This window comes from Balaenoptera musculus, chromosome 14 (genome assembly GCF_009873245.2).
Source record: "Balaenoptera musculus isolate JJ_BM4_2016_0621 chromosome 14, mBalMus1.pri.v3, whole genome shotgun sequence".
In the NCBI taxonomy this organism is placed as follows: Eukaryota; Metazoa; Chordata; class Mammalia; order Artiodactyla; family Balaenopteridae; genus Balaenoptera; species Balaenoptera musculus.
The window spans coordinates 36,882,406-36,910,202 of NC_045798.1; the positions used below are offsets into that span (position 1 = coordinate 36,882,406).

The 27,797-nt window shown below is 36.0% G+C and overlaps 1 long non-coding RNA gene across 1 annotated transcript in view; it reads right to left on the reverse strand.

The window, feature by feature from the left end:
* The window catches only part of LOC118906672, a 76,858-nt gene that overhangs the window by 30,199 nt on the left and 18,862 nt on the right, over window positions 1–27,797 (reverse strand). The window contains exon 2 of the long non-coding RNA XR_005022572.1: window positions 9,920–9,993. This is a non-coding gene — a long non-coding RNA (uncharacterized LOC118906672). The remainder of the gene's footprint in view (window positions 1–9,919; window positions 9,994–27,797) is intronic.

The following is a 27,797-nucleotide window of genomic DNA, read 5'->3' on the forward strand; positions in this document are numbered from 1 at the left end:
TAAGTAAGTACTAAAGGCTAATGGGCAATAGCATTTAAATTACATTTTTGTGGTGTACTTTTAATTTACACAAGAACCAGTGAAACTAATTGATGTCAGAAATTGAATCCACATTCATGTTTTAAAAGTCAAACACAATCATGCATATCTAAAATTAACTAAACAAAATTTGAGGTAGGATGAAGTGAATTTTTGTATAAAGGAAAAACACTTTTACTCAAAAATCCTAAAAATACTATATATATATATATATATATATATATATATATATATATATATGTAGAGAGAGAGAGAGAGAGCCAACCCAAAACAAACCTTAAGATACTGAACCACTTTCATATTGACGTAGAGGCATATGTGTATTTATTTGTTTATATGACTTTTTTTAATCTGCATGAATGAAATCGTTAAGCCTGGAGAGTTTATAACAATGCAATGCATTTGCAGTACCTGTTGCCATGGATATAATCATTGTCCCTAATGGGAACTGTAAAAATGGCCCAATCATGCTGAGAGACTAAACACTGTTACCAACCACTACCTACCTATACAGTGTTTGTAATTTATACTGTTCCACATACATGATTTGGCTTTATGTAAAAATACGTTAAATTAAATAGCTAGGGGTTTCTATCACTCTGGCTTTTGTAATGTAGAATTTAAAAAATCTACCAAAAGCAGCCTTCTAAGCATGTAATATTTGCTGAACTATTCTTCATTTTGTTTGAATTTTGCTCATAGAATGGTGGTTTCAATGTATTTGTTTTATAAATGGCATTTCTTCTCGAGATGACATCCTCTTAATGTTTGAAATGCTAAGTGTGTGATTTAGCCCAATTATTACTGTGAATCAGTATAGTTTTACCTGTAGAGTCTTAGACAAATTACTTAGTCTCTGAGCCTACTTTACACAATACGTAAGGTAGGGATAATAACATTCCCAACTCATACATGTTTTGTGAGCATTAAATGAGATAATCCATGTGAGAGCTGAACACAGTCCCTGGCCCAGGGCAAATTTCAATAACTGCTAGCTATTAGTATGGAACGAACTGTTGATAATCAACTCTGTAACACTTTCAGGCAAGCCAAGGAAATTCATCAGTGACTGTGCATATGAAATAGTTAAGTCAGCCCTTGAAATAGTCAGAGATGTCTATGTTTATGGCCTTAAATATTAGTCATCTGACTTCAGTATTTCTCCTGTCACTAATTAGTTAATTTTGGCTAATTAGCCATTCATTCTCAACAAAATGTTTGGGGAAATTTTAGTAGTAGCACAATCTAAGTACACAGACTCCACTTTCTTTTCCTGTGGTTTCTGTGACCAAGACTAAAGTCATGATGTCTGAAGGTTAGGGGCCCCTTCAGCCTTAGCATGAATTTAGTTAGTGCTATAAAAAACACAGAGTGAAAGGCGAAGAGCAGAAATGGACCTGGGTCTGCATCATGGCTCTGCTTCTCTCTCTCTGTGTGACCTTGGCCTGGAGAGTCACCCTTCCTAAAGTTCAGTTCACTTATCCATACAACGAAAATCATACCTCCCTTGCTTGTTGTGAAAATAAAGCTCCTAGTAAGTAGCAGATACTTTATTAACTCCATTTATTATTTTTAACATTTGAGAAAGCTGGGCTTAGTGTGCTCCTTATTCTTCTCTATATAATACTCACTCTTCACACTAATATTTGTAACTCAGATTGAATACTCTCTGTGATCCAATTACATAAGAAGACCTGTAGACCTGATCTCAACCTTTCTGTGGCTGATGAGTGGCCACATCAGTTCTGATTCACTTCCCATTTTTTTCCCTAAAGAGTCATTCCTTTTTTCCCAAGTACTGTATATACCTGCACCTCCTCTCATAATATGTCTCTAATAGTTACTAGGGACCACGTCTTCCCCAGGAGAAGGGAAAAACAGAGATGTATCAACATAAGGATTGAATTTGGTAGGTAGTGGGTTAGCAACTATTGATATATCTACCCTTGAAAAATACCATCTTATATACTCCCTCCATCTCTCTGGGCCATTGAGAACCATTGCTCTTACACAGAAGGAAGCTTCACAGATAGATATGTGCTATTGGGAAGTTGGGTGGGAGGAAAGTACTTGATTGAATAGGCTTCTACAGCTGTGTGGAACCAAGACTTGAAGATCTCTTACATCCAGGATGCTGTGCATTTCACAATAAGGCAAATGGTGTCTGGGAGAGGAAGTACTACAGAGGAGGGTTGCTCTTGGGATAGAGAGAAGTGGGAGATGGTGGAGACCTCAGAGAATCAGAATTCTCGTAAAGGAACCAGAGGACTAACTAGAGAACAGAATGATTTGGTGGAAAATTTGTGAATTATTAAACAAGGCTGAAACCATGAACGAAGGAGAAGAAAGTATGTGACCATGTACACTTTAGAATGTGTACCTAATTTAATAAGAAATTAGAGATGAGAAATGGACAGAAGATTATTGTATAAACAGGCAATAGTAAACTGTAAGTAGGTAGCCAATCCTTAGTGGAAAAGTATATGCCATGTTTTACATACATCCACTCATTCACGTATCATTATTACTATTGTTATTATTATTTATTATTTAATTCCAGAGGGTATGAAGGAATAAGACATTCCTTACTCTGCATAAGCTATATGGTTGAGAAGAAATACACAATTAACCTTTAGTCTATGCTATGTTTTAGAAGTTGGAAACAGAAAATAGCTTCACAAAGAAGACATTTTAGTTTGGCTTAGACTTTCATGTTGGCTTATTTTACTTTTTTCAAGTGAGGATGGTGAGAAATGTTTTTGATGCCAAGAGAACAATATGATTAAAGTCACAAAGGTATGAAAGTATATGACATGCTCAGGAAACCACAAAATTCCAGCATGGCTGTGGAATAGAATTTATTGGAAAAGATAATGAGAGCTCGGTCTCGACATACAGGTTGGAGCCAAATGGTGAAGGACATTATAGGACATCCAAGAAGTTCAGATGTTACCTTGTGTAATAAGGGAGGCCTCTGAAGTTTTATTTGCTTGTTTTATTTTTATTTTGTTTTAACCCAAATCAAAATTGTTTTTTTCTAATGATTATGAGAGCAACTTACATGCATTATATCCCAGAAAGATAGCCACTGCTGATACAGTTTATACCCTCCCAGTATTTATATTAATTTATATAGAAAAGTAGATAATGGTAGGTCCCAAGTTCCCCTCACTGAGAAGTGCAGCCTTGGTAGAACCACGTGGTCCCACCGCTTCCTATTTGTAATTGAGTAGATGGGGGTAAACACACACACAAAGTCATATAACATGGAAGGGATATATATAAAGTACACTTGTAGTTTTGAGGGAGGGAGATACTGCTTCGGGCTGGAGGAATCAGGGTAACCTTTGTGGGGAAGGTAGCATGAAATATGGACTGATTCATAAAATTATTTATGTCGGGCTCATGCCAATATATTTAGTGTTGCTCCAGTTTCAGTACATGTGCTGAGGAAGTGAAGCCTTAATATCCAATGAATGGTCATGTCTGTCCTCTGCAGTGGATGTTCTAAAATTTAAGTAAGAAATAGGTCTCAAATCGTACCTACTTATCACTCACTCTTTAGAATTCACACTTATATGCCAACCAGTACAATCTCTCATCATTTATGAATGAGGAGTTAATGAGTTACTCAGGGTTACACAAGTAGTCAGAGATAGGACTAGTCTTGTATTATAGAATTCATGCCATCCTATCCATTTAGAGCCTCTTAAAAAAGGATTGCAAGACCCACTGAAATAGAAAGGGTAGTAAGTAAAATGTAACTATTGTTAAAGCAAAATTTTTCAAAAGATTGAAAAACATAATTTTCATACAACTATAACATGAGCGTATGTCCAAGATTGAATGAATTCATTACATTAATGAGCCATTAAAATGGTTAAACCAGTCTAAAGAGCATTTGAGAAGCTATTTAAAGGCAGATTAGGAAGGGAATGTTAAAATAAGATAGCTGAGTTTGATAGAACACAGGTTACAATAAACTATAATTTGGGGGTTTATCTGTCATACCAAAGTGAAAATATTTGCCTCACCACCAGACAAAAATGTTCAAATTTACCTCTGCTCCAGTGAAGTTGTAAAATAGTCCAGATAGTATAAAATTAATCGAAGGTACAAGCCCCTCACTGAGAGAATACCTAGTAAACTTTCCCTATTTTCAAGTTCCAGATAATTTTTCTCACAGTGATTTATAAAGCTTCATAACTTTGACCTCAGATATCCTTTCTGAAAATTATATTAATATGTTCATTTATCTCTAGTACAGAACCTTTCAAATATAAATAGTCATCCTTCTGGAAACAAATACTATTGAAAGGCCACAGACTCGTGTTTTATTTTCTTGGATCTTAATGCTGCTATAAGAATCACAGCTCTAGCAAAATGTGTTTGAGAACTTGTTAGAATAAATTCCATATTCTGCATTTATATTTAGTCAGAAGGCTGAAGACAGATCTCTAACAAACAACATAAGGAATAAGTTAGAACTAGTTGAGCTTCCTATCGACAAGAATTATTTGACTGTTTCTCAATGGACCAAAGAAGTGAGTATGAGTTGCTTGCAATGGAATATACACTTTTGAAACCTGTGGTCTCCTTCACCTCATTCATTCACCAGTATTTCTCTAGCAAACATTTTTTTTTTTAATTCCTAAGAGCTACTTGCTGTGGAAGATATTAACATTTATAAGAGATTTTATCATTCTTTAATGAGAATGTTTTAAAATGGTTACAAACGGTATTACTGTGTGTTTGACACCTTCAGTTACCTACTTGGTGGCATTTCCATATTTTCATTCCCTCAGCTTTCCTCAGAAGAAGATGAAGCTATAGTCTCCTCTCAGATGTGGAACCACATCAAAAGGGACAAGGAAATAGCTGGAGATGAGTTTTTTTGAACAGTAGTGTTGTTCCTGTGTAACTGATGTTCTAAAATTTAAGTAAGATATTAGTCTTAGATTCTACCTATAGGAAGCTACTTAGGACTTACACTTCAGAACATACTCTTACAAAGCAATGAGTAGAATCTCACCATCTATGGATGGGGAGTTATCACTTACTTAGGGTCACATAAGAGACCACAGAAGAAACTATAAAAGGACACCGTTCAAGCAAAAGTATAAATGACTATAGTGTAAGCTCCATGAGGGCACGGATTTTTGTCTTTTTTGTTCCCCATCATATCCCTAACACCTAAACAAGAATTATTTTACTGCTTCTCAAATGCACAGCACATAGTTAACACTTCAAAAATATTTTCAAAAATACATTACATCACATCAAGACTAAGATTCATCCAACATGTGAAAATCAAAGTTAATGTATTAGGTCAATATGCAAAATATAGAATGATAAATGTCCATTCAGCCCCTGAAATCAAGCAATAGGCATCTAATTTCAGAATAGTATATGCATATTATGACATTTTATTTTAATGTAGTTAAATTAATATATTTACTACCATTTTAATGATTAGTGGCTCCATTGTATTAATCATAGTAAATATATTTTGCTTGGGTTATTTCACAGTGAAATTGAATTGTTAGCTCACCAATCAATGCAGTTGACTGCAATTTCTTCATGACGCAGGATGCTCTGACAGAATATTTTCTTTTTTAATTTGCCAGAATGAAATATGCTAAAAAATAATCACCTTGGAATCCCCCTGAGTGATGAACACGAGTTTTTCCAGAGACACTGAATTTGCTTTCTTTCAGAGAGTCCTTTGGAAGCCTCACCTTCCAAGTAAGGGGGAAGTAATCAGAACCTTAATAGGTGATGCTTTAGAAGGGAAATGTTCTTGACCCCTAGTGGTGGATGTCTTGACAGGGAATCACATCTGAAACCAGCCCTGACTGGTAAGCTGCTAGAGTGCCACCCTGCAAGGTGGCAGCACATAAGGACTAGAGTTCAAGCATGGAGGCCTGTGGCCAAAATTAGCACCCAGAGAATGTAGGTTTGCTTTTACAGAGACATATTGTCATTAGTGTCAAGATTTGGATCGAAGAATGCCAGCCTTAGGAAAGGACAGTATGGGAAGGTGGGTGAACCAGTTCAAATGCAGCTGGGTACCCAACTGCGTTCTCTTAGCTCAGACATGGAAGCTGAACCCATGTTGAGAGAACACCTAAGTCCTCAGACTTCTTAAAAACTCAGGACCATGGAATCATCAAAGGAGAATATTAGAGACATTTTGGTTAATGAGGTAGGTGAAGTCTTGAGTCAATAATTGGAACTATTTTTCAAAAATTTAAGCATTTGCATCTCAAGTTTGTAGATTAGTACATCCAGATTACACTTAGCCATAGTAGATATAGGTTACAAAATACAAGATGCTATCAAGAGCAAATATTAGAATAATACTTGAAAATGCAAGACACAATAAATAACCAAGTTTATAATTTTCTAAATTGAAAGCATTTAGGTCAACTGAAATTCCATTTGATCACAAAGACTTTCATTGAACTCACATACGTGTTAAAATATTTTCTCTTTAAATATTTTTTATTAGTAAATATTCTACCTGCTACTGTTCTCCACAGTACTGAAAAAGGGGTAGTCGTTCTACGGACTTACATGAAAGTCAAATGACAATGGACAAGACAAAGGAGAAGGAATTTTAATGAAAACTGCTTTTTTGGATTTCCTCCCCATTTAGGTCACCACAGAGCAGTGAGTAAAAAGAGTGGATATATGTATATGTATAACTGATTCACTTTGCTGAAACTAACACAACATTGTAAAGCAACTATACTCCAATAAAAATGAATAAAAAATTTAAAAACTGCTTTACTTTAGAAGATTTTGAGTTATGCTAATTTGAATGAGGAATTCATGACTATTTAGTACCAACCCACCAACAGGTATCTGACTTTGATTTGCTAGGTGAAAAGGCTAGAACTATACAAGGCATGAATTACTGAGGGTAACACAAGAACCCACAGTAAGTTAGCTTTCTATAATATATCGATTTTCATGAGCTTGTTGGTCTAAATAATGCTTATTTCTAAGACTAATGTGAGTCATTCATCCCTGCTTAATTTAGCTCTAGTTTCCCATTTTATTTTGAACAGAACTTCTGTACCTTTTTTCTTTTTGACATATCCTTCAAATATCGCCAAACTCCAGAAATCCCAGCTGAGTACTCGCAGCTTTTTTCTGCTGTCATTTAACTAAGAATGATGGAGACTTGGACTCATCTGGCTGCTAGCAGTTGGGCACTCTTCCTTTCCCAGCTATGTATTGTGATCTCCGTGAGGTCCTGTGACTCTGTCTCAGTGCTTCAGTTTGTCATTAACACTTAGCCGGACAAAGAACAACACTTAATAATGACGTGTTGAGAAAATAGATTTATATTATACAAGAACTTGTGTATCTTTGCAAAGTCTTTCTCACTCTAAAAATTATCTTAATTATTTTTACTTGGAAAAGAGCAAAAAAATAAAATAAAATCCATGATTCATTCATTCATTCATTCTCTCTCTCTCTCTCTCTTTGGTTTCCTTTGTAACTAATTTCCATTTTGATATATTTTTTTTTATGCTTAGTTTGGGTTTAACTTTTCTTTTTCTAATTTACTAAGGTAGAAGCTGAGATCTATAATTTGAGACCTTCCTTCTCTAATATAGATGATTAAAATTATAAATTTCTTTCTAAATTCTGACTTTAGTGGCATTCCACAAATTTTGATAAAAGAATGTTCATTTTCATTCAAGTCAAAATGAAATAACCCATGGGTCAAAGAAGAAATCAATAGAAGTAAAATATTTTACATATATCCCATATAGTTGGAGATTCTCCAGGGACATCTTTCTTATTTATTTTTAATTTAATTTCACTTTGGTCAGAGAACATATTATATATGACTTGAATCCTTTTAACTTTAATGAGACCTGTTTTCTGGCCTATATTGTGGCATATCTTGGTAAATATTCTATTATTTGTTCATTTTTTTCTTCAAACATTTTTGTTCCTTCATCTCTCTCCTTTTCTTTGCAAAATCCAATTACATTCACATTAGGCCACTTCACGTTTTCCCACAGTTCACTGATGTAATTTTGTTTCATTCTTTTGTTTTTTTTTGTCCTCTGTATTCATTTTGGATAGTTTCTAGAGTGATGTATTCAAGTTTACTTATCTTTTCTTCTACCGTGTCTAATTTTCTGCTAATTCCTTTCAATGTACTTTTCATTTCATTGTAGTTTAAATTTCTAGACATTTTATTTAAGTCTTTGTTATATTTTACATGTCTATATTCAACTTTTTAAACATCTTGAACAGGTATAATACTTTTTTTAATGTTTGTTAATTCTAATATTGGTGTCAGTACTGGATCAGTTTTGATTGGTTGATTTTCCTCCTCATTATGGGTCTTTAGATGCCTGGCATCTTTCATTGGATGCCAGACATTACAAATTTTACCTTTTTGGTTACTAGATATTTTTGAATTTCTCTAAATATTCTTAAGCTTTTCAGATTAAACTTTTTCTAAGTGTAATTACTTAGAAAGCAATTCCTGTCTTGCTTTTAAGGTTTGTTAGTGTGGCTCAGAGCAGCATTTAGTTTAGGGATAATTTTTCCCTCCGGCTAAGGTAAGATCTTTCTGAATTATCTACTCAATACCTTGTGAATTATGAGGTTTTCCATTCTGTCTGGTGGGACTTGGTACTTTTTGAGGCACTGTGTGGGTGCTGGGTACTTCCACCTCTAATCGCCTTAGATGGTTCTTTCCTTAGCCTTAGTTTGTTTCTACACATGCATAGGCCCATCAGTACTCTGCTGAATACCAACGAGTACCTTCTGAAGAGCTCCAGAGTCAGCTCTTTGTACAGGTCTTTCCTCTTCATTACTGTGGGTTGTAAACCATAGATGCCTTGGCCCCCTGTACTGTCGGGTTCACCTCCTTTAATCAGGGAGTCCGCTGGGTTCTGCCTGGGTTCTTCCTCACTCTGCCATGGTCTACAGACTCCAGGCATTAAGCAGTAGCAATCATGCGGCTCACTTCCTTTGTTTCCCATCTTTCAGGGTTCACTGCCCTTTGTTGCCTAATGTTCAGTATCTTGAAAACCATTGGTTTGTATGTTTCTCTCCATCTCTCTATCTCTGTCTCTTTCTCAATCTCTCCCTACCTCTCTCTCTGGCTTGTTTTTAATAGGAGGAAAAATTCAGACTCTGTTATCCCATCTTGGCCACAGTAGAAGTTTCCTTCTAAGCAAGCAGGACTTTTAAATAATATAAGGAAAGAAGATGGGTTAAACACTTCAAGGCAAATAAGATCTTATTTGTAAACAAGTGTATTGTTTACATTTATTGTAAACAATAAATGTGGTCAGGCAATGGCCTCTTAAAGAGTCAGGAGGTTTACTGCTAATGTACTAGACAGAGTACTGCTGCTTCTGTAGACCATGAGAAAGTTGCGTAAATAGAGTTACTTAACATCAGTGGATGGATTATTTTATCAGCAAAGTGAATGAATTAGGCCAATTGACCACTGAGTACTTTTTAATGTTTGCATCAATAAACGGTGTTCTTTATTGTGAGTCCATTTTGCCCAATTTCTTAGTACCACATAATTTCACACAATATTTATATTAAAATGTTAGAGGATATAACAACTATTTCTTCACTGAACTTTACCATCATATACTAAACAAAACTGGTATTAACTAATGATTGCTCAGTAATCTCCTATCTTTTGTGTCTATGTGTTGAATACACAAAATTCTTAAAATTGAAATCAGATCATTTCAAATATAGAAGTCTACAAACATGAACTATCTTGAGGCTGGCAGAAAAATAAATGCAAAAACCTCTCTCGGAGCCCAACTGACCTTTGCTGTTACTGATTTAACAAAATATTTCAATGAAATTCAAGACTGACCTTTCTGTACCACGTCTTATGACGGTTTTTCTGCTTAAGGAGTTAATCAGCTCAAGTCTCATTGTGCTGGGAACCTTGGAGAGGAAGAAAAGAAGAAAAGTTTTGTAGAGCAAATATTGAGGGACAGCACAGAATAAGAAAAAAAAATGTGTCAGTATCAGGCAAATAGCTATCTGAAAACAGATATTCTTATTAGAACCTTTTAAACATTCATCCCACCCAAACCTTTCTAATCTTTTTTCTCACCTAAAAGTGTGAGCATAGTGCTGGGGAGGTTACTTTGGTATGCTTTTGAAGTCAGAAGAGAATGAAATGATCAAACTTGACAAAAAGGACGTTGCAGAAAAGTTATTAAATAGCAGTGCAGGAAAGTTTTCAGTTAAAAAGTGAACATAAATAACAGTTTTTGGAAGTGGAGAAATTGAATCATTTAAAACTATTCCTATGTAGCTCTCATTTCATTCTATTCTAATGATTCATGAGTAATAAATAAACAGAATAATTCATTTTTCACCATAAGTAATGAATACAATTATTCTTTTTTTTTCTCCTCTTGGTCCTTGAGCACAACAGAACAGTGACCACATTGGATCCATCATGTGAACTGGTACGAGGATTAGTTACCTAATAATTCTCACAAATCATCAGACTTCCTGGGAGCACAGAAGTCCCATTGTTTTTCTACTTAGCCTTTCTTTGCTTCAAAACATTCACCAGCAACTACTCCGTCTTTTTTGTTTCAAATTATGTTTATTTATGTTGATGTTTGCACACTTTTATCACTCCATATTTCCTGACTTTAAATATTAAATGCTTGGATACATGATGAAACAGAAAAATGGTTTACTCTATGCAATCAGTTTAGACCACAAACATAATTTCACCTGAAAATTCCACAAACATGCATATAACTACTTCCTTTTTTATTTTTTAGAATACAGAAATTTTCTTCTAATTGTAACCTCTTACTATCATTGCTTAGCCAGGATGGAAGTTTGGAAGCTTACATGTATATGCTGTCCTGGCTTTTTTGGTGTTCTCTGTGTTAAAGTGAATAATCAATTAGTTAAATCTTTAATATACAAACGTGTCAGACCTCACCTTAGGTGCTGGAATATGCAAAAAGAGCAATATACATTTCTTACCCATTAGGAAATGTTAGTCTGGTATTCAATAATAATGATTAACATGAGTCTTAATTATTGAGTTACTTTTGCCTAATCATAACAGGATGGAGAGATTGGGAGGGGAGGGGCAGAGCCGCAGAAGGAAAGGACCTTTAATAACACACTAAAGAGTTAGGATTCTTGCCAGGTAATAGAGAAGGGTCAGGGATAGAAGGAAATCAATTAGAATGAAGTCTAAAAATATTAATCCAATATATTTGCTGATTGGATAGGGGATGCAGGGAGAGGGAGAGGTATGGGGCAATCCCCAAGTATATGGTACAGAGGATCAAGACGATGATGTCACTGATGGAATTGTGAAATAAAAGAGGAAAACCTCATTTTAAAGGCAGATGACTTCCGTTTTGGTTATGTTCAACCTGAGTTTTCTGCAGAACTACAAGCAAAAATGCCCCACAGATATCTGATTAAAAAAATTATGCTCCTGAGTGAAGTTCAGCAACTCTTGGATTCAGAGTAGCAGCTTTGGAGGGATGAATTATTGTGTTTGAGATGCCTACTTGTTACTCAAATAGAAATGTGGCAGAGAGTTGGATATGTGGGTCTGGAATTTGGGGAGATCAGCTTGGTGCTTTGCGATGACCTAGAGAGGTAGGATAGGGAGGGTGGGAGGCAGGCCTAAGAGGGAGGGGACATGGGGACATATGTATGCATATGGCTGATTCACTTTGTTGTACAACAGAAACTAACACAGTATTGTGAAGCAATTATACTCCAATAAAGATCTATTAAAAAAAATGTGAGGGCGGAAATGGCATTTCAGACATGGAAAAGCTAAAGCTAAACTAAACTAAATTTCTTCCATAGACATTGTCTTAATCATTTAATTGAGAATAAACTCTTGGAAAAAAGAAGGAATAAATCAAGAAAGAAGACAGTCATGATATCCAAAAAAACCACTAGATGAACCAGAGAGGGTAATTAGTTCCTACTGCAGTGAGACAAGTGGGCAGTAGAACTAGGAGCATCCAATTTAAGCCAGCAGTGGAGGGCGGACGCCTCTGGGTGGAAAGTATTCGGTAAAGAAAAGGAGGCGCTAGAATATACAAAACTATTGAAAACATGATGGAGTGTTGAACACGTTAGTTGGAGGGTTAATAAATATATGACTGTTTTCCAACTTGACATTGTGTGACATTGAATCTGTAGAAAAGGTTGTAATATTTGTATACAAAGCTTGGCTCTGTGGTAAATTCATCATAAAAATGTAAGCACTATTTATTGTTTTTTTTCTTAGAATCAACCTATAGTTAAATCACAAAATGCAGTGTTATCAACCATGTCAAATCAAAGTAAATGTACAGATGATGAGTTGGAAGTGCAAGAGATGATGGAAGACAGGGAAGGAAGATTAGCAAATGGAAGGTGCTCTTCAGAGGCGATGGGAAAATACATTGAGGTTTAATAATTTTTTTTAAAAAACTGCAGGTTTCACTGGTGTTGAAAATAATAATTGTGATGGAATTTTACTAAAGATGGGGTTCAAAGAGCAAAGGTATAATGGTGTAAGTGATCTAGATCTTTATCTGTCTCAGAAGCAAATCAGTAAATAATTTTGAAGTCTCACCCATATATACCAGTGCAAGCATAATATGGAAGATATGAAAATACCTACTGGAAAAATTAAAAACAGAAATGCTGAAAATCATTGTCTTTGGGACTTGGGACTAGGAGAGGAGAGGAGTAAGGCAGAGGACTATTTCTTATTATAAAATCTGCTGGTTTTTAATCAAGTGCATCTACTATTTTAATTTTAAAAGCTGTAAAATGTATATGTTAGTTGACAACAGCCCCAAAGGGGTCAATTTTTGAAATTGTGTTAAATCTAATTTATTTAGTTTTTCCTTTACTATTCCACCGTTCATTCAACAGTTGCTATGTAGTAAGTATTTTAGGGGCTGAGAATATAGCGAAAATAAGACAGTTAAGGTTCCTGCTCCTGCAGGGCTTACGTTCTAGATACTATAAGCAAGAAGGTGGGGGAAGAGGGGGAGAGGGAGAGACAGAGAGAGAGAGAGAAGGAAAAAGAAAATTTCAAATAATACATGCTATCAAGGAAACTAATTAAGATTAGCATGGTGAGGGTTTATTCTGGATTTGGTGATCAGAGAAGAACTCACTAAGGTAAGGATACGGCTTCGGTGTTGAGATCTGAGAAGAACCCAGTGAAATGAAGACCAAGGAGCAGAACCCTGTAGGAGTATGTGTATTTTCTTTTAACAAGAGATGAATATATACTCTCTTATCATGTGATATGTTTTTGTTATATAATCACTAAAGGAAGTGTGTTGTTTACCCCATAGTAATTCCTAATATACATAAATATATCTCTTTACATTTAGGTAGGTGATGATGTACTTAACTGATAAAAGAAATCAATAAATGAAGTGATTGAATAAGACATTGAAGAAAACCTACCTTTACAAAAAAAACAAAAAACCCACACACATTATGATGCAGCCTCATGGTCATACACAAAATGGGGCAAACAATTCTATTAATGGTTATTGATGTGTGAATGAGATGTAACATATTTAAGTGTGAGTCTTATGAAAATTTGCCCATGCTGTAAATATTCTTCCAGTGCTTTGAATTCCAGAATATCTTTCTCTTAAAGTAAAAAGATATCTGCTTTACTATGACTGTCAGCCTGCCAAGAAACTGCAAGATGGTTTGGCAAGTTAACTAAATTAAAGGCAGATGTCAATATTTTATTTTGATCACTTAAAAAATGATCAAAAGCAAATTTTGTCTGAGTGTAGAATGAATGTAAAACATTTTAGATTGTTCTTTTCCTTTTTTCATATGATTATATTACTTTGGATTTGGATGATTTATTTGTTAGTTTTAACACTCAGATGTGGATTGTTGTGCTTATCAGCTCCTCAGTTTGTAGTACACTGTCATTAGTCTGTGTATCTTCTCTTGTTCTTATTTTGTGCATGTGTGCATGTATATTTGCTTATGAGTATGTGTATATGCACAAATGTGTGAATGCATGGATGTGTGCACAAATGTATTCCATTTTATCCCCTTCGCCAAGTCCATTCTTTTGCCTTCTATAGGCAACCACTGTAATATATTTGATATGTATTATTTTTATGTATTATTGTGAAATTTGCATTGAACTTTTAAATGACTAATTCATGTGAATATAATTGTGTTATAGAGCTCATTGTTTTTCTTACTTAACTCAGGAATGTATCTGAAGATTTATATATATTGTATGTTTAGTACATTGCCTATAAAACCTACCCAGTTCTCCACAATGGCATCCACTAAGATGTACTTTTCTGCATTCACTAGTGATGGTAACGAGATTGCCTCCAACCCCTTACTGTCACAAACAACCCTTATCCCTTTCAACTGGTGTGAGACTATTTCAAGGATGTAAATTCAGGAGTGGAAAGCTACATCATAGAGTCTATGCATATTTAATATTCCTTTGGACTGTCAATGTTTGGCATTATAAAATTTCATTTTCCCCAATCAGATGGGTGCAAACTAATGTCTCATTATTGTTTCAATTTACATTTCTCTAATTACTGTGTTTAAATATCATGTTTGTTCACCTTCTGGGGTTCAACATTTATGAATTGCCTATTGATATCATTTGCTTCTTTTGGGGGGGTGTTCTTGTCTTTACTTCTTGATTTCTAGGTATTTCTTCTATATCCTAAATATTATTCCCTGTTTGTTTTATCAATGATAAATACCTTTTCTATCATTTCTATTAAATTTTGCCCATTGTATCACTTACTGAAAAGAAACTCCTAAATATTATGATTTTTAACCTTAGTCATTTTTGCCATATGATTTGTATTCTGGTGTTTTTTTGGGGGGGGGACTCCTGTGTTGAAAGATATTCCTCTATATGAGTCAATTAGGTCTTTAATCTGTCTGGATACACTTTTCTGTGCAGTGTAGTTAGGATGAAGTTTTATTTTTCTCCATGCAGGGAACCCATATTCGTAGCAACTTATACTCAAAATTATTTATTTCCCTACTGATTCAGATGCTATGCTTTTTATATATTAGATTCACATATACTTTTGTGGAATCTATTATGTTCCATTGGAATATGTGTCTGTTTTTCCCCAAGTATACAGTTTCATATTTACTGTGGCTTTGTTATTTGAGTTTTCTTCCATATAAATTTTAGCATGAGTTTCAAAAATTCCCGAAAAAATAGACATATTTTTATTTGGGGTTACATTGAATTTTCAGTTAATTTGGGGAGATCCAATATTTTATTTATTAAATGGTTCCCATTCCAAAACATGTAATTTCTCTCAATGTATTCAGATATTTTTTTATCCATTAATAGAATTTAAATATTTTTTCACAGAAAGCTGAAAGCTTTCACAGAAAGCTGAAGTGATTTTTGTTAAGTACACTCTTAGATATGCTATGGGTTTTGTTGCCATTATAAATGGTATATGTTTATTATCTAGATAGTTATTGTGATTATTGAGAAACAATATTAATTTTTGTAAATTGATTTTATACCCTGTAAACTTACCTAATTTTTTGTGAGTTCTAATAATATTTATTATTTCTATACAAGTAGAAATAATAATTTTTGGAGATAATTATAGTACTTCTAAATACTGGTAGTTTCTTCTTTTTTTTTCTCATCCTTACATCTTTCATTTTTTCCCTTTCTTTCCTTATAGCATTCGATAGAAGCTCCAGCATTAGTGTTAGGGTAGACCTTCATCTTGCTCCAAAACTTAAAGTGAATATTTCAAAAACTTCTTCATTAAAGATATGATTTGCTATAGATTTTTATTGTACAAGTAAAACTTGCTGTAAGGTATTTTCTTTATATGTAGATTAGACTTTATCTAATATTTTCTTTATTGAGGAAAATATGTGCAAATATTATCATTTTATATATTGGAGAAAATGTGTCTAGTTTACCTAGGCTTTCAAATATTAGCCTACTGTTATTTATAATACTTCTGTATTATTTATCAGTTCACTGTTGTGAATTATTCCTCTTTCATTCTGTATTTTGTTTATTTGGAAACTTTCTTTTAGTTTATGCTTACCCTTTGTTTAATAGAAAGTTTTAAAATTTCCAGGTGGAAATGTCTTTTATATTGCTGTTTTAAAATAATTTATAGCTTTATTGCATTGTGATCTGAGGGACCACAATATTTGCAATATCAGTATGTTATGGAAGTTACTGATGGTTTCTTTGTAATCTTACATAAAATCAATTTTTGAAAATATTCCCTTAGCACATGAGAAGATGTTAAATGCTCTACTACTATAGTATAAATTTTGATACATGTCTGTCTTTTTGATTACAGAAATGTTTTCCTCAACTTTCTTTTTTTTGTCCATTTGCTGTCTTGTATATTAGTGTTCTTCTACCTATTATCTCCTTGCCTTTCTTGTAGTTTTTGCTTCATGGAGGTGGTTGATGTGTTATTTTATTTTTATATATGAATACCTATATGCCGTATTTAATTTGAATTATGACTTTTAGCTTAAAAGCATATTTCTTTTTAACATTTCATGCATTTTACTTAAATTTTAATTTGTCAGATATCAAGATCACTACCCTAGATTTCTTGTTTCCATTTGACTGCTATGCTTTGCCCATCTCTTTATTTATAGTCTTTAGGATTCACTTGTTTTAGAATATCTCTTTTTCAGAGCAAAGATTTCGGTCTTGCTTTGTGAGCCAAATTAAAAATCATTTTCTTTAAATAGGTGAGTTAAGATCATTCATTTATTAATACGACTGATATGTTTGGTCATAGCTCCATCATATCATTTTATAATTATATTTATTCTGTTATATTTGCCATAGGATTTGCCTACAAATGTTTATTCTTTTTGCTTTATCTATTTTGGTATTTGAAAAGATTAGTAATATTATTCCTTTGTACTTATACTTTTAAAAAAATTTTAGTCCCTTGATTTCTTATTCAGTATTTAGCTGTCTTGTTTGTCTTGTTGAATGGTATCCTTTAGCCTCCACTACTGGCTATAAAACAGTGAAGTCAGAGATTCTCATCTTTCTCCCTGACCTCTCTCCTCATTTTAGTTCCATTATTTCTGCTGCACCCCATCATCAGTAATTTTACACTTTAGTCTTCCACTCTTGTCCCCACCCCCATTTAATTCTTGGTTTTCCATCTATATACATTAAAATGCTCATAATTAGTTTATTTGCTGAAGTTCTCCCAGTCAACTACTGGTTGGGTGAAGCTTATGCTCTAATAGATTCCTCAAGAAAGGCACAAGTCCTTGTATGTTTAATAATGTTTTCTACAGCCTTGGTACTTAAGGGATAACTTGCCTGGATATAACATCTCTGCCTTGGTTCACATTTTCTTTCATTGAGTATTTTTTTAAAGCTGCTCTAATGTCGCCTTTAGCCTTTGTAAGTTATTACATTTTTGTTTTTTCTTTTTTAGCTTGGAGGCCTTGAGTATCTTTTCTTTATCTTTGAAGTCTAATAATTTTACTAGATCATGTCTTGGAGTTGATCTTTCCCAGTTCATTTTTCTAAGTTTCAGACATATCCTTTCAATACATAGATACAGGTCTTTTTTAATTTCTAGAAATGTGTCTTGATTTATAATTTTGGATATTAGTGCTGTGGCTTTCTTTGTTTTCCTTCTTCTGGGATAGCAATTATGAATGTTATTCCTTCTTTGCTGTCTTCAGTTTCACCATATTTTCCCTGACTGTTTTGACTTCTATTTTTGTTGTTTTTGTTGTTATTGTTCTTTTGCTTATTTCCTTTCCTTTCTTTAATGTCCAATATTAACTTAATAGTTGAATATATTTTCCCTAGGGCAACTCACAGTCTTCATTATTGAGACAATTTTGTTTTTCTTCCATTTCTTTCCTGAGTTCACTCTTATTCTCTTTATATTTTTCCCATTCTTAGTTCCTGAATTTCTGCTTCAAGGTGATTTTTCAAAACTCTGAGTGTTTGTTTGAGTATATTTAATTAAGTCTATGGGGATGTTTTACATTTTTCTTAAGTTTTCTTTTTGTGCTTATACCATGGTGGGGGGGTTCTCATTTGTTGAGTTGTGTTGGATCTTATAATGCTTTATAAATCTGACATACAAATTTTGCACTGGTACAAAATCTGGTATACAAACTAGTATTCAAACTTCCGAGAGGAGCTTCAAGATGGCGGAAGAGTTAAAACGTGGAGATCACCTTCCTCCCCACAAATACATCAGAAATGCATCTACATGTGGAACAACTCCTACAGAACACCTACTGAACGCTGGCAGAAGACCTCAGACCTCCCAAAAGGCAAGAAACTCCCCACGTACCTGGGTAGGGCAAAAGAAAAAAGGAAAAACAGAGACAAAAGAATAGGGACGGGACCTGCACCAGTGGGAGGGAGCCGTGAAGGAGGAAAGGTTTCCACACACTAGGAAGCCCCTTCACAGGCAGAGACTGCAGGTGGCGGTGGGGGAAGCTTCGGGGCCGCGGAGGAGAGCACAGCCACAGGGGTGTGGAGGGCAAAGCGGAGAGATTCCCGCACAGAGGAGCAGTGCTGACCAGCACTCACCAGCCCGAGAGGCTTGTCTGCTCAGCCGCTGGGATGGGTGGGGGCTGGGAGCTGAGGCTCGGGCTTCGGTGGATCCCAGGGAGAGGACTGGGGTTGGCTGCGTGAACACAGCCTGAAGGGGGCTAGTGCACCACAGCTAGCTGGGAGGGAGTCCAGGGAAAACTCTGGAGCTGCTGAAGAGGCAAGACACTTCTTCTTGCCTCTTTGTTTCATGGTGTGGGAAGAGAGGGGATTAAGAGCGAGCTCCAGAGACGGGCGCGAGCCGCGGCTATCAGCGCGGACCCCAGAGACGAGCATGAGACGCTAAGACTGCTGCTGCCGCCACCAAGAAGCCTGTGTGCAAGCCCAGGTCACTATCCACACCTGCCCTACCGGGAGCCTGTGCAGCCCGCCACTGCCAGGGTCCCGTGATCCAGAGACAACTTCCCCAGGAGAACACACGGCGCACCTCAGGCTGTTGCAACATCACACTGACCTCTGCTGCCACAGGCTTGCCCCGCACTCCGTACCCCTCCCTACACCTGGCCTGAGTGAGCCAGAGCCCCCGAATCAGCTGTTTTTTTTTTTTTTTTAATTATTATTATTTTGGGGGCTGCATTTGGTCTTGGTTGCTGCACACAGGCTTCCTCTAACTGCGGCAAGTGGGGGCCACTCTTCGCTGCGGTGGGTGGGCTTCTCATTGAGGTGGCTTCTCTTGTTGCGGAGCACAGGCTCGAGGTGCGTGGGCCTCAGTAGCTGCAGCACACGGGCTCAGCAGTTGTGGCTCGTGGGCTCTGGAGTGCAGGATGAGTAGTTGTGGCACATGGGCCTAGTTGCTCTGCCGAATGTGGGATCTTCCCGGACAAGGGCTCGAACCCATGTCCCCTGCATTGGCAGGCGGATTCCCAACCACTGTGCCACCAGGGAAATCCCTCAGCTGCTCTTTTAACCCTGTCCTGTCTGGGCAGGAACAGACACCCTCAGGAGACCTACACGCAGAGGCAGGGCCAATTCCAAAGCTGAACCCTGGGAGCTGTGCGAACAAAGAAGAGAAAGGGAAATTTGTCCCAGCAGCCTCAGGAACAGCGGATTAAATCTCCACAATCAACTTGATGTACACTGCATCTGTGGAATATCTGAACAGACAACGAATCATCCCAAATTGAGGAGGTGGACATTGGGAGCAACGATATATTATTTTTTTCCCTTTTTCTCTTTTTGTGAGTGTGTGTACGTATGTTTCTGTGTGTGATTTGTCTATATAGCTTTGCTTTTACCATTTGTGCTAGGGTTCTGTCTGGCCAGGTTTTTTTTAGTATAGTTTTTAGCACTTGTTATCATTGGTGGAGTTGTTTTTTGGTTTGGTTGCTCTCTTCTTTTTTTTTTATTACTTACAAAAAATGTTTTAATAATTATTTTTTATTTTAATAACTTTATTTTATTTTACTTTACTTTATTTTATTTTATATTCTTCTTTCTGTCGTTCTTTTTTTTTCTCGCCCTTTTATTCTGAGCGGGGTGGATAACAGGCTCTTGGTGCTCCAGCCAGGCATCAGGGCTGTGCCTCTGAGGTGGGAGAGCCAAGTTCAGGACACTGGTCCACAAGACACCTCCCAGCTCCACGTAATATCAAACGGCAAAAATCTCCCAGAGATCTCTATCTCAAGGCTAAGACCCAGCTCCATTCAACGACCAGCAAGCTACAATGCAGGACACCCTATGCCAAACAACTAGCAAGACAGGAACACAACCCCATGCACTAGCAGAGAGGCGCCTAAAATCATAATAAGGCCACAGACACCACAAAACACACCACCAGACGTGGACTTACCCACCAGAAATACAAGATCCAGGCTCATCCACCAGAACACAGACACTAGTCTCCTCCACCAGGAAACCTACACAACCCACTGAAACAACCTTAGCCACTGGGGGCAGATGCCAAAAACAACGGGAACGACAAACCTGCGGCCTGCGAAAAGGAGACCCCCAAACACAGTAAGTTAAGCAAAATGACAAAACAAAGAAAAACACAGCAGATGAAGGAGCAAGGCAAAAACCCACCAGACCTAACAAATGAAAACGAAATAGGCAGTCTACCTGAAAAAGAATTCAGAATAATGATAGCAAGGATGATCCAAAATCTTGGAAATAGAATAGAGAAAATACAAGAAACGTTTAACAAGGACCTAGAAGAACTAAAGAGCAAACAAACAGTGATGAACAACACAATAAATGAAATGAAAAATTCTCTAGAAGGGATGAATAGCAGAATAACTGAGGCAGAAGAACGGATAAGCGACCTGAAAGATAAAATAGTGGAAATAACTACTGCAGAGCAGAATAAAGAAAAAAGAAAGAAAAGAAATGAGGACAGTCTCAGAGACCTCTGGGACAACATCAAACACACCAACATTCGAAAAATAGGGGTCCCAGAAGAAGAAGAGAAAAAGAAACGGACTGAAAAAATATTTGAAGAGATTATAGTTGAAAACTTCCTTAATACGGGAAAGGAAATAGTTAATTAAGCCCAGGAAGCACAGAGAGTCCCATACAGGATAAATCCAAGAAGAAACAAACCAAGACACATATTAATCAAACTACCAAAAATTAAATACAAACAACAAATATTAAAAGCAGCAAGGGAAAAACAACAAATAACACATAAGGGAATCCAAATAAGGTTAACAGCTGATCTTTCAGCAGAAACTCTGCAAGCCAGAAGGGAGTGGCAGGACATACTTAAAGTGATGAAGGAGAAAAACATACAACCAAGGTTATTCTATCCAGCAAGGATCTCTTTCAGATTTGATGGAGAAATTAAAACCTTTACAGACAAGCAAAAGCTAAGAGAATTCAGCACCACCAAACCAGCTTTACAACAAATGCTAAAGGAACTTCTCTAGGCAGGAAACACAAGAGAAGGAAAAGACCTACAATATCAAACCCAAAACAATTAAGAAAATGGTAATAGGAACACACATACCAATAACTACCTTAAATGTAAATGGATTAAATGCTCCAACCAAAAGACATAGACTGGCTGAATGGATATAAAAACAAGACCCATATATATGCTGTCTACAAGAGACCCACTTCAGACCAAGGGACGCATACAGACTGAAAGTGAGGGGATAGAAAAAGATATTCCATGCAAATGGAAATCAAAAGAAAGCTGGAGTAGCAATTCTCATATCAGAAAAAATAGACTTTAAAACAAAATCTATTACAAGAGACAAAGAAGGACACTACCTAATGATCAAGGGATCAATCCAAGAAGAAGATATAACAATTGTAAATATTTATGAACCCAACATAGGAGCACCTCAATACATAAGGCAGATACTAACAGCCATAAAAGGGCAAATCGACAGTAACACAATCATAGCAAGGGACTTTAACACCCCACTTTCACCAATGGACAGATCATCCAAAATGAAAATAAATAAGGAAAAACAAGCTTTAAATGATACATTAAACAAGATGGACTTAATTGATATTCATAGGACATTCCATCCAAAAACAACAGAATACACATTCTTCTCAAGTGTTCATGGAACATTCTCCAGGATAAATCATATCTTGCGTCACAAATCAAGCCTTGGTAAATTTAAGAAAATTGAAATTGTATCAAGTATCTTTTCCGACCACAACGCTATGAGACTAGATATCAATTACAGGAAAAAAATCTGTAAAAAATACAAATACATAGAGGCTAAACAATACACTACTTAATAAGAGGAAATCAAAAAATACTGAGAAACAAATGACAATGAATACACGACGACCCAAAACCTATGGGATGCAGCAAAAGCAGTTCTAAGAGGGAAGTTTATAGCAATACAATCCTAACTTAAGAAACAAGAAACATCTCAAATAAACAACCTAAACTTACACCTAAAGCTATTAGAGAAAGTAGAACAAAAATCCCCAAAGTTAGCAGAAGGAAAGAAGTCATAAAGATCAGATCAGAAATAAATGAAAAAGAAATGAAGGAAACAATAGCAAAGATCAATAAAACTAAAAGCTGGTCCTTTGAGAAGATAAACAAAATTGATAAACGATTAGCCAGACTCATCAAGAAAAAAAGGGAGAAGACTGAAATCAATAGAATTAGAAATGAAAAAGGGGAAGTAACAACTGACACTGCAGAAATACAAAGGATCCTGAGAGATTACTATAAGCAACTATATGCCAATAAAATGGATAACCTGGAAGAAATGGACAAATTCTTAGAAATGCCCCTTCCGAGACTGAACCAGGAAGAAATAGAAAATATGAACAGACCAATCACAAGCATTGAAATTGAAACTGTGATTAAAAATCTTCCAACAAACAAAAGCCCAGGACCAGACAGCTTCACAGGCAAATTCTATCAAACATTTAAAGAAGAGCTAACACCCTATCCTTCTCAAACTCTTCCAAAATATAGCAGAGGGACGAACACTCCCAAATTCATTCTACGAGGCCACCATCACCCTGATACCAAAACCAGACAAAGATGTCACAAAGAAAGAAAACTACAGGCCTACATCACTGATGAACATAGATGCAAAAATCCTCAACAAAATACTAGCAAACAGAATCCAACAGCACACTAAAAGGATCATACAGCATGATCAAGTGGGGTTTATCCCAGGACTGCAAGGATTCTTCAATATACGCAAATCAATCAATGTGATACAGCATATTAACAAATTGAAGGAGAAAAACCATATGATCATCTCAATAGATGCAGAGAAAGCTTTCGACAAAATTCAACACCCATTTATGATAAAAGCCCTGCAGAAAGTAGGCATAGAGGGAACTTTCCTCAACATAATAAAGGCCATATATGACAAACCCACAGCCAACATCATCCTCAATGGTGAAAAACTGAAACCATTTCCACTAAGATCAGGAACAAGACAAGGTTGCCCACTCTCAACACTATCATTCAACATAGTTTTGGAAGTTTCAGCCACAGCAATCGGAGAAGAAAAAGAAATAAAAGGAATCCAAATCGGAAAAGAAGAGGTAAAGCTGTCACTGTTTGCAGATGACATGATACTATACATAGAGAATCCTAAAGATGCTACCAGAAAACTCCTAGAGCTAATCAATGAATTTGGTAAAGTAGCAGGATACAAAATTAATGCACAGAAATCTTTTGCATTCCTATACACTAATGATGAAAAATCTGAAAGTGAAATTAAGAAAACACTCCCATTTACCACTGCAACAAAAAGAATAAAATATCTAGGAATAAACCTACCTAAGGAGACAAAAGACCTGTATGCAGAAAACTATAAGACACTGATGAAAGAAATTAAAAATGATACAAATAGATGGAGAGATATACCATGTTCTTGGATTGGAAGAATCAACATTGTGAAAATGACTGTACTACCCAAAGCAATCTACAGATTCAATGCAATCCCTATCAAACTACCACTGGCATTTTTCACAGAACTAGAATAAAAAATTGCACAATTTGTATGGAAACACTAAAGACCCCGATTGCCAAGGCAATCTTGAGAAAGAAAAACGGAGCTGGACGAATCAGGCTCCCTGACTTTAGACTATAGTCCAAAGCTTCAATAACCAAGACAGTATGGTACTGGCACAAAAACAGAATAGAACAGGATAGAAAGCCCAGAGAAAAACCCACGCACATATGGTCACTTTATCTTTGATAAAGGAGGCAAGAATATACAGTGGAGAAGAGACAGCCTCTTCAATAAGTGGTGCTGGGAAAACTGGACAGCTCCATGTAAAAGAATGAAATTAGAACACTCCCTAACACCATACACAAAAATAAACTCAAAATGGATTACAGACCTAAATGTAAGTCCAGACACTATCAAACTCTCAGAGGAAAACATAGGCAGAACACTCTATGACATAAATCACAGCAAAATCCTTTTTGACCCACCTCCTAGAGAAATGGAAATAAAAACAAAAATAAACAAATGAGACCTAATGAAACTTAAAAGCTTTTGCACAACAAAGGAAACCATAAACAGACAAAAAGACAACCCTCAGAATGGGAGAAAATATTTGCAAGTGTAGCAACTGACAGAGGATTAATCTCCAAAATTTACAAGCAGCTCATGCAGCTCAATATCAAAAAAACAAACAACCCAATCCAAAAATGGACCAAAGACCTAAGTAGACATTTCTCCAAAGAAGATATACAGATGGTCAACAAACACATGAAGGAATGCTCAACATCATTAATCATTAGAGAAATGCAAGTCAAAACTACAATGAGATATCATCTCACACCGGTCAGAATGGCCATCATCAGAAAATCTACAAACAATAAATGCTGGAGAGGGTGTGGAGAAAAGGGGACCCTCTTGCACTGTTGGTGGGAATGTAAATTGATACAGCCACTATCGAGAACAGTATGGAGGTTCCTTAAAAAACTAAAAATAGAACTACCGTATGACCCAGCAATCCCACTACTGGGCATATACTCTGAGAAAAGCATAAGTCAAAAAGATTCATGTACCAAAATGTTCATTGCAGCTCTATTTACAATAGCCAGGACATGGACGCAACCTAAGTGTCCATCGACAGATGAATGGATAAAGAAGATGTGGCACATATATACAATGGAATATTAGTCAGCCATAAAAAGAAATGAAATTGAGTTATTTGTAGTGAGGTGGATGGACCTAGAGTGTGTCATACAGAGTGAAGTAAGTCAGAAAGAGATAAACAAATACCGTATGCTAACACATATATATGGAATCTAAAAAAAAAAAAAATGGTCATGAAGAACCTAGGGGCAAGACGGTAATAAAGACACAGATCTACTAGAGAATGGACCTGTGGATACTGGGAGGGGGAAGGGTAAGCTGGGACAACGTGAGAGAGTGGCATGGACGTATATACACTTCCAAACATAAAATAGATAGCTAGTGGGAAGTAGCCGCATAGCACAGGGAGATCAACTCGGTGCTTTGTGACCACCTACAGGTGTGTCATAGGGAGGGTGGAGGGGGGGAGACGCAAGAGGGAAGAAATATGGGGACATACGTATATGTATAACTGATTCACTTTGTTATAAAGCAGAAACTAACACACCATTGTAAAGCAATTATACTCCAATAAAGATGTTTTTTAAAAATTTTTCGAAAGATTTGATATGCAAGTTCTTCTTATGGAATAAATATCTACCTTTTTAATCATGGGCAGATGAACATATAGAGTATACAGCTCTCGATTTCCAGTATGAATTTTTTATATTGATGCACAAAATCAATCTTAAGGATTAAAATCTTAAGGATTTGATGTTTGTTTTATATCCTAGTTTTTAGGCTTTTAAAATATAATTTATTTGCATTTTAAACCACTATTTGCTCTATTATCAAAATGAGCTCATCTTACTCTTAAAAAATCTATAGTGAGTCATCAGTAAATAACAAGCATTGGGCTTTATTAATGGGATGGGTTTCTTAAGAAACCTGCAAGGTATATGAAAATAGAAAGTGGTATAAGAGCATAGAAGGTAAACCAGAAAGTCAAGTATTTTTACAAATTCAAATATATTTTTTCTGGTATACTAAGTTTATGAAACAAATAGTCTCTCCAAATATGTAATGAAATCCACCCAGTGAAACTCTTGTCTCACTGTCCTAAGTCCAAAATGGTTATTCCTGCTTCCTGAGTGTCTGTCTCCTCTGGGGTAATTCAGAGGAGTGGCAGTGATGACAGTAAGCCATAAGGCATGGGGGCGGGGTGGGAGCGGATAGTTGTTGGACATGTAGTATCTGAATCCAAAGCCAATTTCTAACTGAAATCATATTCTATGAAAGGGGAAAACAGGTTTTGGTGGACAAGTAGATATTTCTGCTTCATCAAATGCTCTAATCTCTTTAAGGTGTTGTTTTTGGTTTTTAATTATTTTTGAGGAGACATCCTCCTCAAAAATTCTTCGCAACATCCCTCATAAACTGTGTTCTTTCTCTTATATCTTTCAAACACACACACACACACACACACACACACACACACACACACACACACAGAATAGTTGTTAACCTCTCAAGCAAAGCAATAAAATGATGGAATATTTTCTTTTGGAATTGAAAAAAGTATAGTGTCTCAGTTATCGAACGCTACACAAGAAATTACACCCTCCCCCCAGTTAGTGGCATAACACAATAATTTATTGCGGTTATGGATTTGATGGGTCAAGAATGCAGAAAAGGCACAGTGGGAATTTTATTACTTGCAGTTCTCTTCAGCAATTGCAGTTAGATGTTAGCTGGAGCTGCATCATCTGAAGGCTTGAATGAGTCTGCAAGATCCACTTGTGAGCTGCCTCACTCCTATGGCAGGCAAATTGGTCCTGGCTGTGAGAAGGGATATCAGCTCTTCTCCAGCTTGGTCCCTCCAAGAGACTGCTTCAGTTTCCTCATGGCCTCATAGCAGGCTGCCCCCAGCATGAGCGATCCAAGAGACCAAAGCAAAGCTACAATGCGATGCCTTTTATAACTTACTTTCAGAAACCACACATCTTCACTTATGCTGTATTCCATGGGTTACACAGTGGCTGAGACAACACTGATTCTATATGGCATTTGCCAGAGCATGAATCAACGGGGGCCACCTTGGGGATTAGCTACTAGGTGTAGGAAGAGGGCATTAATCATCTTTTGGGCTTAGCAACTCTCAGAAATACTGGGACCAATGTGTTTATGAACTTCATTTGAAACAAGGACTTCAGATATTAGCAAAAAGTTTGTTTATAAAAAGGACTCTTGACACATCAAATGTTGCAAAACATTTCTGGGCATCCTGAGAAATCTTACTGAGGCCATCACTGAAATGTCCTTGAGAGCAAAGATATCTCGTTTTATAAATAACAAAACTAGATGTTTTTCTTGAATGACTTAGGGGTTATAAATAGTAAGTTCTACTGACTTGTCATCATAAAAGTAAGGTTTAATCTGTTAAATCTTTATTTATCAAGATTTGTGTGGATTTATCCTGAAAATTTTAATTACTCTAGATAATTGGTGATTATCTTAAAATAAGAATAGAATTACTGTTTATCAGGTTTTTTCTTAAATTTTAAAAATCCAGGTCAGGCTCACTTTGCCTTGTTCACAAACTTCTGTTCTATAACTAATTTGTTTCACTCAGAACATTTCTGTGATGGTTA